The following is a 14,366-nucleotide window of genomic DNA, read 5'->3' on the forward strand; positions in this document are numbered from 1 at the left end:
TCTTGACTCTGTACAGTTTTAGTGGCTTACAAAGATGAACTAATCTCTGGACAGGCTCAGCCACTGCTGGTTCAGTTTGAAGGCAGTTTTCCAGTTCCTGCAGCTTCCCTGCCCATCACAAAGCAGCCTTGCTGGAAACCATAGGCTTCTACCACAGGGGCACAGATCCCATGCATTCTTTGGGATGATCAGTCACAGTGACACCAAATAACTCATGTCAAGGAAGCAAATCAGTTGGACCAAGGCCTTGCATACTGATAATCATGCCACTGTCAGACAGAATAACAGCACTTGGTCTCCCCCACCTCTCTACACCCAAACATCTATTGTATAACTTTGTTTCCTTTCTGATTCCTCCCCCCCCAGCCTCTCTCTACAAGCCCCTATCCTTTGAAGTAGATCCCCATAAGTCCCATTATATAGAACAGAAATGCTTCAATATTTCCCTGTTCTACTTCCTCTACCCCTTCCTCCCCTTCTTCCTTCCTCCCTATCACTTTTTTTCTCCTCTTCCTGCTCCTCCTTCTTCTTTGACAGGGTTTCATGTATCCCAGGCTGACCTCGAATTCTCTATTTTCCTGAGAATGACTTTGAACTGTGATCCTCCTACCTTCATCATGCCCCCTCCAGAAGTGGAACTGTAGGCATGTATCACCAAGCCATACCAATTGAATAAGAATGGTCCTCATAAGCCATTCAGATATTTGAATGTTTGGTCACCAGGGAGTGGCACTATTTGAAATTATTAGAGTGTGTGGTCTTGTTGAAGAAAGTATGTCACTGGGGGTAATCTTTGAGGTTTCAAGAGCCCAAGCCTGTAGAAGGAGCTGCAGGCAGGCCTGCTTTTTCCCCTTCCTGGCTCCTGCACAACTAGCTTTACACCCAAAATAACAACACACAAATTGTATTCATTTAAACACTGCCTGACCCATTAGCTCTAGCCTCTTACTGGCTAATTCTCACATCTTGGTTAACCCATTTCTCTTAATGTGTGTATCACCACGAGGTGGTGGCTTACCGGTAAAGATCCTAACCTACATCTGTCTCTGGTCGGAGAATCATAGCATCTGCCTGATTCTGCTTTCTTTCTCCCAGAATTCTGTTCTGTCTTCCCCACCTACCTATGTTCTGACCTATCAGGTCAAGCAGTTTTCTTTATTAACCAATGAAAGTAACATAGACAGATGACCCTCCTACATCACAAGCCAGACCCAGTGTCTCTCTCTTCCTGCTGCCTATACATCTACATATAGAACTCTGGTACTTCTCCTGCACCCATGTCTGCTTGCATGCTGCCATGCTTCCCACAATGACTAAAATAAATAAACTAAATCTCTGAAACTATAAGCAGCATCCCGAAATGATTTATTTTATAAGAATTATTGTGGTCAGATTGTCACAACAATAGAATCCTGACTAAAACACCAGTGATAAGACCCAGAGTTTCATGCATGCTAGGTAAGCTGTGCTATGTCCAATGATTTCTTCTTGACCATGTCTTTCCACCATCATTAGATGTAGCCTATATTACCAAACATAGATGATCTCTTGCTTCTTCCCTGGTAGAGGCCACTATTCCCTGTATATAACCTTAGATGGGAAATGCAGATTGGAAGAAAAATACACAAAGCTTTGTAATTCTGCTTTTAATCATTTATAATTTTCATAAATTCCAACATTTATAGCATTTCTCCTATTATCGTTTGTGTCACTGAATGTTCTCACTTTTTAAAATCTCTTGTAAACACTGGAAGTCTAGACATGTGGTCAGCATTATAAGTTTGCCCACCATCCCCAAATCCTGTCACATTCATTTAATATTCAAACATACTTGTAGGCAATCATGCAGCGCACCAACCCATATTTTACTTCCTTGACCCTTTTGAGGCTCAAAACAGAGTTAGCTATAATTATTGCTGCCTGTCAGTAATTATGAGTCCTTCCAGACTCCCCACTACATGTGCCCACAGAGTACACCAGAACCAATATGCCTTTCTTTCTTCCCATTTGGTGACTGTAAGACTTCATCAAAGAGAGCTGAATTCTGTGGGAACTCCTTCAGCCAATAGCCTTTAGGATACTAGCCCACTTGGGCATGGTCTCTTATACTATAAACGCAGCCATAAAGCTTGCAGTTTCTCCTGGCTGCTGGATTCGGTCCCAGTTCCCTGTTTGTTCAGAGGACTGTGATCTGTGAGTCTACCCCTAAATAAAAAAACCCTTTATTATACTCAGTTCTGAGCTAGTGTGGTATTACTTTATAGTGTCCATCTTAATCTGGCACCCACATGAATCCCAACTCCACACTTACCAAGATAAGCCCCAAAAGGCCCAAAAAGTCTGTGGCCCAGAAGGTCTCCCACCCCAGCTCACCTGGCTTGATTTCACCTACTAAGTAATTTTTTGCCAAAACCCCACCACATTAGAGCTACTGCTCAGTGACTTGGCAATTTTCCAACCTCGTGCACACTTCTACCCCTGCAACTTTCCATGCTCCACAGTGACTTGACTTGTGCCGCCTTTAGAACAGCAGGTACAAGAGCAACTAGATGCTCACCATATTGAAGAATCAATCAGCCCTTGGAATTTTCCTGTGTTTATTGTTAAAACGAAATCTGGAAAATAAAGAATTGTGACAGAACTAAGAGTGGTCAACAAGGTAATTCAACCTATGGGCCCTCTGCAATCTGGAATCCTTTGCCTTCCCTATTACCTAAAGGATAGCCTCTTATAGTTACTGATTTAAAAGATTGTTTCTTCACTATACCTTTACAAGAAAAGGACAGAAAATGTAGGCTTCACAGTGCCTACTTTAATTCTCAGCCTACTAGAAGATATCAGTGGACCATCCTCCCACAGGAAATGCACAATAACCCCAAGCTGTGTAAATACTTTGTAATTCAGTCACTGGAAATAATACACAAGCAATTTCCTAAATCTATAATTTTCCATTACATTAATGACATTTTGTGATCTGATTTAAACATAAAATTTTTGGAAGAATGTTTGAAGAAGTAAAGAAAGTTTTGCCTAAATTGGGGTTACAAATTGCTCCTGAAAAAATACAGAGAGGTGATTCTGTCAATAATCTAGGTTATAAAATAGGTTTATATGAAATTAAAACACAAAAGGCACAAATTAAGAGAGACCGATTGTGGACTCTTAATGACTTTTTTTAAATATTTATTTACTTATTATGTATAGAATATTCTTTCTGTGTGTATGCCTGAAGGCCAGAAGAGGGCACCAGACCTCATTAGAGATGGTTGTGAGCCACCATGTGGAATTGAACTCAGGACCTTTGAAAGAACAGGCAATGCTCTTAACCGCTGAGCCATCTCTCCAGCCCTCTTAATGACTTTTAAAGTTTGTTAGAAGACATATCCAGCCTATGAATGGCTGTTGGGATAACACCTGATCTATTAACTCATTTAAACAAAACCTGAGACAGTGACAAAGACTTAAGTAGTCCCAGGGAATTAACAGCTGAAACTGAGAAAGAATTAACTGTTGTTGAAGAAAAATTACAGGAACACATGTGTTTGGGTGAATCCAAATCTTAATTACATTCTAGTCATATTGCCTTTGAGAATTTCCCCTACAGAATTTTAATGCAGAGGAAAGTTATTGTCTTAGAATGTATCTTTTTATCATATAAACCAAGTAAAAAATTAAAAACTTATGTGGAAAAGATCTCTGAATTAATTATAAAAGAAAATTGAGACTTCATCAACTAGCAGGAATAGACTCAGCAAAGATTATAGTGCCTTTTACTACTAATAAAATTTAAAAATAATGGAAAGACAATGAGTCTTGCCAAAGAGCTTGTACAATTTTTTAAGAACAGATTAACAGTAATTATTCTAAAAGTGATAGAATTAAACCTGTAAGGAGAATTACTTGGATTCTTCCCTGCATTGTATATGACACACCAATAGCTGGAGCCCATACATTTTATACTGATGCATATAAATCAGGAAAGGCAGGTTACAAATCAGAAGTTTTAAGTAAGGTAAAACAAAGCCATTATAATTCTATCCAGAAGGCAGGATTATATGCTATTCTCATGGTACTAAGGGATTTTAAAGAACCTCTCAATATAGTTACTGATTCGCAATATGCAGAAAGAGTTGTCTTGCATATTAAAACCTCTCAATTTATACTAGATGACACAGAGTTGACTTCATTATTCACTCAGGTTCAAGATATAATCAGGAATAGGCTTTGTCCCATACACATAACACACATCCAATCCCATATGAGTCTGCCAAGTTCTCTAGCAAATAATTCAGAAATTAATCAACTGTAGTGTGGAACAGCAGGCCGCTTCCCACCGCCTGGCTCCTGCACAGCTAGCTTTACCTAAAATAATTACACAGAAACTGTATTCTTTTAAACACCACTTGTCCCATTAGCTCTAGCCTCTTATTGGCTGACTCTCACATCTTGATTAACCCATTTCTAATGAATGTAGCACCACGAGGTGGTGTCTTACTGGAAATATTCTTAACCTGCATCCATCTCAGAGAGGAGAGCTATGGAGGCTGCCTGGAGAGGAGAGGCATGGTGTCTGCCTCACTTCCCTTCTTCTCAGCATTCCGTTGTCTACTCTGCCTACCTAATTTTCTGTCCTATCAAAGGCCAGGCAGTTTCTTTATTAATTAACCAATGAAAGCAACAGATAGACAAATGACCCACCTCCATCAATCAACTATTGATTGGACATGTACTGAAGGCCTCAGAATTTCATAAGAAACATCATGTCAATAACAAAGGTTTAAAGAAAGAGTTTTTATTACATGGTAACAAGCTAAGGAGATTATAAAGAGATGCCCTACTTGCTTTTTCTATAACCAAATACTATCACCTGCAGGGAGTAACCCAAAGGATACTCAAAGGAATGAAATCTGTCAGATGGATGTGTTCCATTTTGCAGAATTTGGAAAATTAAAATGTGTAAACCACACCATTGACACTTATTCAGATTTTCAATGAGCAACTGCTTTGAGCTCAGAAAAGGCTGATTCAGTAATCATGCATTTATTAGTTAAGGCCATCATGGGTATGCCTGCACAAATAAAGACAGATAATGGTCCAGCATATGTCTCTAAGAAATTGAAACAGTTCTTTGCTTATTATAATATAAGGCATATTATAGGTATACCAAAAAATTCTACAGGTCAGGCAGTTAAAGAAATTTCAAATCCAACTATAGATGATATGTTAAACAAACAGAAAAGGATGGAAAACATCCACAGAAATAGATTGCATAATGCTTTATTAAGCTTGAATTTTCTTAATGCTAATAAGAAAGGAACAACTGCAGCAGAGAGACATTGGATAATACAACAAACTTCTGAATTAAACCAGCTGGTGTATTTCAAGGATGTGTTGATCTCACAGTAGAAAACAGGAGATGTGCTATGTTGAGTAAGGGGTTTGACTCATTTCCACAGGAGAAGAAAAGCTATGGATACTATCAAAATGAATAAAGATTCAGTTTGAAAAAGAGAAACCTCTTGAGAAAGAGAAATGACAACTCATCCACAGAGGTGACAACTCTACAGGTGATAAGGGAACCTTATAAGGACTGCGGCAGGGTTCTGTTTCTGTCTTTGTAGGAAAATGCTCATCTTTAAAAATTCAGAGATGGCTCAGTGGTTAAGAGCACCGGCTGCTCTTCCAGAGGTCATGAGTTCAATTCCCAGCAACCACATGGTGGCTCACAACCATCTGTAATGTGATCTGGTGCCCTCTTCTAGTGTGTGGGCATACATGGAGGCAGAATGTTGTATACACAATAAATAAATAAATTTAAAAAATTCAAGAGTCTGGACATTTAGATGCCTAAAGAAGAAAAGATAGCTATCCAGAAAGGGTCACTGAACAAAGAGGAATATGACTTATGAGGATAGGTCATCTGTGGGGTAAAATCTCTGAACATATATACTTATCTTTACTACCTAGTAGAATAATAGACTCACTTAAAAATCAAAGCTGGCTTTGGAGTTGGACAATGGCTATCCTTCTCTAAATCTATGATGTGGGAGGGTCTTCATTTTGTGTTGATTTCATTGGTTAATAAAGAAACTGCCTTGGCCCATTTGATAGGCCAACCCTTAGGTGGGTGGAGTAGACAGAACAGAATGCTGGGTAGAAGAAAGTGAGGTCAGATGCTATAAAGCCAGCTGCCAGGTCAGATATGCTGAATCTTTCCCAGTAAGACACCACTTCATGGTGCTACACAGATTACTAAAAATGGGTCAAGTAAGATATGAGAGTTAGCCAAGAAGAGGCTAGATATAATGGGCCAGGCAGTGTTTATATGAATATAGTTTGTGTGTTGTTATTTCGGGGTTAAGCTAGCCATGTGGGAGCCAGGCGGGATGAAAAGCAGGCCTGCCCGCAGCTCCTTCTACAAATCCAAGCAAGAAAATTCCAGAGTTTCTGTCTCATGTCAGGAGCCATCTCATGTAGACTGGAAGAAGAAAGCATTCAGGAAAATTTTTACTTTTCTCCATACCTATTTTTGTCCATATCATACCTTTTGTTGAATATATGCCTATATGAATAATGTCTAAGTTTTCTACAATGAACAATAAATTTTCCTGCAGTAATCTTTGAAGTTTCAAGTAAGAAGATGGGGCCCTAAAACAATGACTGCACCTGGTTGACATGATGTCATGATGTTGATAGCACTACTATAAGACCAGTTTTGTGTACCAGCTGCTCAAGATGGTTCCAACTTGGTTAGTAAAATGGTGTACGTTCTTACAACATTCTGGCCAGAACTCTACATAGGAACCTCATAAAAACCCTACTAAATACTCAGAGATTACTTGCAATTATACCAGACAGTAATCTTGAAACTCAACAATCATTTTACTTTTACAGGATCCCATAGAAAGAACATTGCCCCCCCCCTTCCCCCCGCCAGTATCTCTGCAGAAAGGGCAGGGCCAGGGCTAGATCTGTTGGACTTTCCATGGGCCTGAGCAGGATGACTCACACCTCCCCCCTAGCCACCTGGAGAAACATGCACTGAGTTGGGAGTCTGTCAAAGGAGAATCTCACGTAACTGCATCAGGAAGGAACTAATATAGGCTGATATAGGGGGTGGGAAGCTTGGGATGGGTTGAGGTGGAGTAAGGAATAAGGGCCAATAATATTCTGCCATGCTAGCAGTGGCTGAGCAGAGGCAGGCCTAGGTTGAGTTGTGCTGAGTCACTTCCTGTGTGAAAGTTATAGCCAGAGATAGGTCTCCAAACTCGAACTAGGCTTAGGAAGTTACAACAGGCCTCATGCCCAGGCCTTATGAGCCCAACATCCCCCATGACAGCTAGAAGTAATTCTAGAAAACCATGTCTCCTCTCCTGACTAAGTTTGTTCTCAGGGTTAGAAGCATCAGTTAGGGGGTTGTTATAACTGGTATAGGGTTGAGGGTTGGAGTGGAAATTGTGTAGGCTCAGGAATCTTTTTTAAAAAAAGGAAAATTGGATGGGTAATACATAAATTAGTGTGAGTTTACTCACACTACTACTGTAGTAATAAGAGTGGCAGGGCTGCGTCCCTGGCACCCGGCCGCGCCCAAGGCTAGCTTTACCCGAAATAACAACACACAAACTGTATTCATTTAAACACTGCTTGGCCCTTTAGCTCTAGCCCTTACTGGCTAATTCTCACATCCCGATCAACCAATCTCTAATAATCTGTGAGAACCGGTCTTACCGGGAAGATTCTAGCCTAGTCCATCCTGGGTTGGAGCTTCATGGCGTGTGTCTGCCCAGGAGCGGGGCATGGCGTCTCTCTCAGGCGTCTGCTCCCGAGAGGAGAGCTGTGGAGTCTGAGCTCACTTCCTCTTCCTCCCAGCGTTCTGTTCTGTTTACTCCACCCACCTAAGGGTGGGCCTATCAAATGGGCCTAGCAGTTTCTTTATTGCTTAACCAATGAAATCAACAGATTGATATATGACACTCCCACATCACTTCCCCTTTTTCGGTTTAAACAAAAAAAAAGGAAGGCTTTAACTTTAACATAGCAAAGTTACATATAGCAAAGCAGTTATCAAGCAAGAATTACAGTTACAATATTTATATCTATTTTATCTTTTATCATAACTAAGGAAAACTATAACTATCTATTCATTCTTCAACTCCATCAAAGACTCCAGAAGGATATAATACTACCTAAGTAAACAAGAAATAAGAAAACTCTAGAAATGACAGAGACATCTCGCTGCCTGGACAATCACCCAAATTTCCTCTGTACCGTTGGGGCATCCATCTTCAGCCTTCAAGCCCATGGTATCCAGCAGACATTTCCATAAAGCAGGAAAATTCAAAGTCAGTTCAGTCACTATCTGTTGTGTCCTGCAGAATGTCTTGCAGACTCTTTCATGAATCAGGAACCCCGAAAGATCATCTCACCTTAGGCAAGTTCAGTAGTCCTCTCTCTGTGGGTTCTCTGTGTCCAGTTTATGCAATAGTCCAGGCAAGAGCAGTTTCTTGCCCAAATGGCTATCAAACTCCATAAGGTGCCTCTTCGATGCCCATCTTCCTCTTGAAGTAGATTGGTGCTGCCAGGAGCAGAGTGTCTCATTGTCATGAAAAGTCCTCAGTTATTAAAACATTAAATGTCCTATTCTGTAATCTTTGAAAGACATGAAGAATGTCTATCTAAAATATATCTCTATATATCTAGAAAATCTAAGTAACATGACTACAAACTTGACTATTATCTATGATTATCCATTAACAACCTATATTTCTTAATTATACAGTACATATTTAAATGAACTACACAATCACAATACCTTAATCAAAATCAGAAACACTTATACATATAACAAAATTGACCTTAAATCTCTATCAATAAAGCAAAATCTATACTAATGCAAATTATTCATACCTATATCATATCCCCCTTTAAACGTAAAAGAATGTTTATAAACCATATTTGGGAACATGGGCGCAGTTTTTTCTCTCCAAACTGCTTCCTGCTGAACGGGGACGTTGTTAATTAGGTCTTTCATGGTATAACCTGTGTGCTAGTTTCATCTCAGTTGGCAGTTGAGCGAAGCAATTGTCTGGAGATGTTCACAACAACCCTTCAGGAGGGCGTGGTCCATCATACCATATCAGGATAAATGCAATCCACAAGGTCTGATCCTCTGTGAAAACAAAAGAAGAATCTCTTTTCCAAAGTATCATATCCTTAGATCCAAATTCAAAATATCTATGTTGGATTAGTTCAGCAGCATTTATAAACAAATATCTTTTAGTAGCTTTTGCTCTTTCCTCAGCATTCAAACAATTCAAAGAGAGCATAATAGCATACAGTATCAAAATTCTCTGTGTATTTTCCATCTTTGTGCAGCTTTGTTTTAACCTCTATTTTGTATATTTTTACTTTTAACTCTTTGCTTTTTGAGACAGGTTCTCTGTATCTTTGACCTGAAGTAACTCTGTAGACCAGGCTGTCTTTGAACTCTCAGAGATCCGCCTGTCTCTGCCTCCCAGGCATTCGGGATTAAAGGTATACACTACTACACCTTGAACTCACAGAGATCTGTTTGTCTCTGCCTTCTAGGCACTGGGATTAATGGTGTGTGCTACCACACCTTGAAGTCACAGAGGTCAATCTCCCTCTGCCTTCCAAGTGTTGGGATTAAAGGTGTGTACTACCACACACAACAACACTCTTCCTTTTTTTTTTTGTTTTTTACTTTAAGAATTTTGACTTTTAGTCTGCATATATTTTTAACATGCTGTAAATCATTTAAAAATTTTCTTTGTCTTTGAATCTCTCTTTACTGTATCTCTCTCTGTTTTTCTGACCACATGAGTCTTTAATTTACCAAGCAATCTCAGTAGGACTAAAGGTGTGGCTTTGCCGGCTAGATGTAGTCCATTCCTTAGCTTTCCAGCCTCATGGCTGAGGTACTGGCTGTAGCCGTGTTTACTGCCAAAACTCTATGGCATTTCAAGGTCCCTGCCAGCAAGTGAGTTTCAGCAGCCTGTGCTTGCAAACCGCACGAACCGCCTGCGTAAAAGAGTCAGAGTTTGCCCTGGCAGGACAGCCCAGAAAGCTGGCATTTTTAAACGGCGCAGCTTTTTTCCTGCTACGGCTGAAAACCGAAAAGCATGCGTTCAGCTTTTCATCAACACCATTTAAGTGTTTCGTGGCAGGACCTCTTAATGAGCTGCAGGCTTTGCAGCTAAAGCTGAGTCAGGAAGCCTCTCTTAGATGAGGCACTTGCTTGCCTCTGGCAAGCAGAGTAGACCCGAGAAATTGTTGCTACCACGTCGGGCGCCATACTACTACTAATAATAGAATGAATATTTATGAGCAATTATTTATAGGCAGTTTACATTGGTATAGATTCTTATATATTGATACAAATTTAAATTATATTGAATATGCTCCTATTTCTGTTTACAATATGAATACACCTAGGTAAAGTTATTTTGTCATATTGCATGCATACATGCTTCTACCTCTGCTTAAGACATTTTGTATATTGATACAGTTTTCAGATATATTTATCATATTTAGGATATATTTATAATATCATACATTTCTACCTCTGATCAAGATACTTATACATTGTTTACATTTTGAGGTCATTGTACTCATTTGCTGAACAGTTGTTTAAAGATTATTTAATATTCTAATATGTAGTCTTAGTCTTTAAGGTTTATAGGTATTAAGAATGACAAGTCAGCCAGGCAGTGGTGGAGCATGCCTTTAATCCCAGCACTTGGGAGTGAGAGGTAGGCGGATCTCTGTGAGTTGGAAGCCACCCTGGTATAGGAAGTCCTTCTGTCTATGTGTTCATTTCATTGGTTAATGAATAAAGAAACTGCCTTGGCCTAATTGGTAAGGCAGAACTTAGGTAGGCAGGGAAGATAGAACTGAATGCTGAGAGGAAGAAAGGCAGAGTGAGGAGAGAGACACCAAGGAGCTGCCAGAGACAGACATGCTGAATCTTTCCTGGTAAGCCACTGCCATGTGGTGATACACAGATTAATAGAAATGGGTTAAACTGAGATACAAGAGTTAGCCAATAAGAAGTTAAAGCTCATGGGCCAAACAGTGTTTTAATTAATACAGTTTCTTTTCCTTGTTTTTAATTAATACAGTTTCTATGTGGTTATTTAAGGTGTAAGTTAGCCGGGTGGCTGGGACAAACAAACAAGCCCTCCCTTCCAACAACTGGCAATGTGGTCGACTATGCACATATTCCCTAATATTATTTATAAATGTTTCCTTACATTTAAAAGGGGAATATGATATAGATATGAATAATTTGCATTGGTATGGATCTTGGTTTATTGATACAAATTTAAGATAAATTTTATTATATTGTATTTGTATATTTCTGCTCTTAATTGGGGTGTTATGACTGTGTAGCTCATTTAAAATATAATGTATAATTAGGAAATGTATCTTAATAGATAGTCATCTTTAATAGTCAAAATTATAGTCATGTTAGTTAGATTTTCTAGATGCATAGAGTTATATTTCATTTAATTAGGTATTCTTCAAATCTTTCAGAGACCTTCAGAATATGGCATTTAAAATGTTTTAATAACTTAGGACTTTTCGTGACAGTGAGACACATCTGCTCCTGGGAGTGCCAAGCTACTTCAAGAGGAAGATGGGCATCATAGAGGCTCCTTATAGAGTTTGTTAGCCATTTGGGCAAGAAACTGCTTTTGCCTGGAATGCTTAACTGAACATGCAGTACCTGCAGAGAAATGACTACTAAACTTGCCTAAAAATGAGATGACCCTTCTGGGTTCCTACTTCACGAAAGAGTCTGCGAGACATTCTGCAGGATTAAGAAGTAGGTAACTGATGAACTGCCAATATAGGCAGAACTGTCTTTGAAATTTCCTGCTTTGGAAAAGTCTGCTGGATACTATGGGCCTATAGACTGAAAATGTATGCCCCAATGGTACAGAAGAACTTTGGGTGACTGTCCAGGCAGTGAGATGTCTCTGTCAATTCTAGAGTTTCGGAACTTGTTTATAATGCACTTAGGTAATAGTATATCCTTCTGGAGTCTTTGATGGAGTTAATGAATTTATAGTTATAGTTTTCCTTACTTATGATAAAAGATAAAGTACATAAAAATATTATAACTGTATTCTTATTTGATACCTGTTTTGTTATATGTAATTTTGCTATGTTAAAGTTAAAGCCTCCCTTTTTGTTTAAACAGAAAAGGGGAAATGGTATAGAAAGTCCTTCTGTCTATGTGTTACTTTCATTGGTTAATGAATAAAGAAACTGCCTTGGCCTAGTTGATAGGGTAGAACTTAAGTAGGTGGTGAAGACAGAACTGAATGCTGGGAGGAAGAAAAGCAAAGTGAGGAGAGAGACACCATGGAGCCACCAGAGACAGACGTGCTGAATCTTTCCTGGTAAGCCACTGCTACATGACGATGCACAAATTAATAGAAATGGGCTAAACTGAGATGTAAGAGTTAGCCAATAAGAAGATAGAGCTAATGGGCCAAGCAATGTTTTAATTAATACAATTTCTTTGTGGTTATTTCGGGTATAAGTTAGTCAGGTGGCTGGGATAAACAAGCAGGCCCCTTCCTTGCAACATCACCCTAGTCTACAAGAGCTAGTTCCAGGACATGCTCCAAAGCTACAGAGAAACCCTGTCTCAAAAAGACCCAAAAAGAAGGAGGAGGAGGAGGAAAGGAAGGAAGGAAAGAAGGAAGGAAGGAAGGAAGGAAGGAAGGAAGGAAGGAAGGAAGGACTATAGGTCAATAGTTATCCATGCTTGTCATACTTATAGTTAGACTAATCAGGTTCTTTAGATACATAGAGATTGTATTCCGCATAGATAAGTAATCTTCAACCACTTCAAAAAACTGTAGAATATGACATTTAAATAAACAAGGTTTCTGTTGACATAAGACACAATTGCTCCTGGAAGCACAGGTCTAATCCCAAGAAAATGCTGAGCACTGAAGACATTCCAGTCGGAGCTTGTTTTCTTCTTAGCAAACTAGCCTTTGGGCAAAGAAGCTGCCCACACCTCAACCACTGACAAAATGTATAGTGTCCAGACAGGACAAGCAGGATATAAGAAAAAAGATTGTCAAAGCTTGCCAAGACAGGGTAAGATGGTTCTGAAAATTTTCCTGCCTCTGAAAATGGTCTGTCAGTTACTCTATGCCTTAGCCAAAGTTGGTTGCTTCAACGTTGCAAACGGGACTTTGGGCAATTTCAGGAAGCCAGTTATCTCTGTCATGAACATTTTGGAAGTTGATTGATTGCACTTCCTGTTTACTCAAGTAATATTATTTCCCTTCTCAGATCTTTGATGGGGTTGAAGATTCGATAGTCATAGTTACTTTCCTCTCATTACTTGGCCAAACTATTTCTAATACAAGACTTATACTCCTTAAGATAGGATAATTATTGAAATATTTAGCATATGTTTCTTGCTTGATATTGTTTATGCTGGTTGTAATTCTAAGTTTTATATTTGATATTTGTTCTTATTGTATATAGTTTTGTATAGAATTTGCTTAGAATTCTCTTATTTAAACAAAAAGGGGTGGTTCTGTGGAAACTCCTTCAGCCAATAGCCTGGGGTGTGGTCTCTTATATTATAAATGCAGCTGTAAAGCTAGCATGCTCTCTCCTGACTGTTTCCTGTTCATGCAGAAGACTGTGAGTCTACCCCTAAATAAATAACCTTTTAATTCAATTTCAATTCCGAGCTAGTGTGGGATTACTTTATAGCGTACATCTTCAGCTGAAATCTACATTTCTAACTTAGTAGGCTTGGATAGAGCTGGAGAACATCTGTCTAGGTCATGTTCATGCAGCTAGTTTTGGAAGCATCCTTTGAAAACTATGGGTTTAATGTATGAACCCAATATTTTCCAAAGTTGTCTTCATGTAAGATTATATGGGCAGCTTCAAAGAGTGCCAGTGTCTATGTCCTGCTCCCACCAGCAACCGTCTTGTTAGCCTTCCTTCTAAATACTTGCTCATGCCTTTAATATCAGCACTTGGGATGCAGAGGCAGGCAGATCTCTGTGAATTCAAGGACAGCTGGTATACAGAGTGAGTTCCAAGACAGTCAGGGCTACACAGAGATACCCTGTCTCAAAAAAAAAAAAAAACCTAAACACTTGCTCTGGAGTGGCTGGAGTACAGCCTTCACATTCTATGAATTGTTCTATTAATGTTTAAGCATCAGGTTTTTTTTCCAAAAGAATACTTTATTGTCTATAGCCTCTACTGCCAGCCCTTCTCTACCCTTCACTCATAATTTCAAAACAGCCTTATTCCAATTCCCCTTCCTTAAACTCTACAGAAGACATCAAGTGCTA

Source organism: Microtus oregoni, unplaced genomic scaffold (genome assembly GCF_018167655.1).
Source record: "Microtus oregoni isolate MIOR12 unplaced genomic scaffold, Mior012 000056F_ref0000123, whole genome shotgun sequence".
Classification (NCBI taxonomy): domain Eukaryota; kingdom Metazoa; phylum Chordata; class Mammalia; order Rodentia; family Cricetidae; genus Microtus; species Microtus oregoni.